Below are 888 nucleotides of genomic sequence, written 5' to 3'. Positions count from 1 at the left end.
ATATATATATATATATATATATATATAAAATTTAAATAATGAGGGTGATAAATTGAATATTAATTAGATTAATATCAATTTAAAACCAGTGGCCTATATACATGTATATTAAAAATAGACATACACATATACTTATGAAACTACAATCTACTCACTGATTATGTGTTGCATCTACTGACTGGAAGACATAATTGGATCTTGAGATTTATCAGCTTCTGATCAAAAAGCTATTATAGATAGATAGCATGTCCGTAGAACGATGTTATGAAGTTCTCGGGCTAACAATACTACAGAACTTTGCTGATATCTTCAGCTTATGACAAAGTTAGGAAAGACAAAAGTCCACTGATAAGTTAAGACAGCAACAGGCTGTATATCTGTTTCTACGAAAACTACAGTTGTGATCACATAGAATAGAAAGAAATCAGAACTGATGGAAACAATTGCTGTTTACAATTATTTCTATTTTCCTTGCCGTGTTGAAAGAGAGCAAAGGTGGGCAGCAGTTGAATTAGATGCTTTAATACGTCTTGGGGAAGGATAATATTGTGGTATTTCTTAGATTGGGACAGACAGATCGATACAGAATGGAAAGTCTGATAATAATAGCAGTTACCTTTTCAGCTCACTATTTATCATATTGCTTCCTCCATGAGGTGTTACATTGGCCAACCGAAAAACACTTCAGATGTTATCGACTTAACTGAAAACTGCTGGCCTTTGAATTAGAAGCGATCTTTATAGACTGTTGGTTCATTGCTTTGCAGCAAGGTCAGAGTCGGAGGCGATTTACTTGCTCGGGGTTAAATCAATTCACTTCCCTTGAATCACTAATGCTTACGAAACAAGCATGAATACCGCATATAATGAGGTATTCTAAAACTGAGA

General features: G+C 34.1%; 1 protein-coding gene across 3 annotated transcripts in view; it reads left to right on the top strand.

The window, feature by feature from the left end:
• LOC128248701 (fibropellin-1-like) overlaps positions 1 to 888 on the top strand; it is a 51,140-nt gene that overhangs the window by 39,336 nt on the left and 10,916 nt on the right. The gene's annotated exons all lie outside the window — the stretch shown is intronic.

This window comes from Octopus bimaculoides, chromosome 9 (assembly GCF_001194135.2).
Source record: "Octopus bimaculoides isolate UCB-OBI-ISO-001 chromosome 9, ASM119413v2, whole genome shotgun sequence".
Classification (NCBI taxonomy): domain Eukaryota; kingdom Metazoa; phylum Mollusca; class Cephalopoda; order Octopoda; family Octopodidae; genus Octopus; species Octopus bimaculoides.
This window is presented reverse-complemented; position numbering and strand designations above follow the sequence as displayed.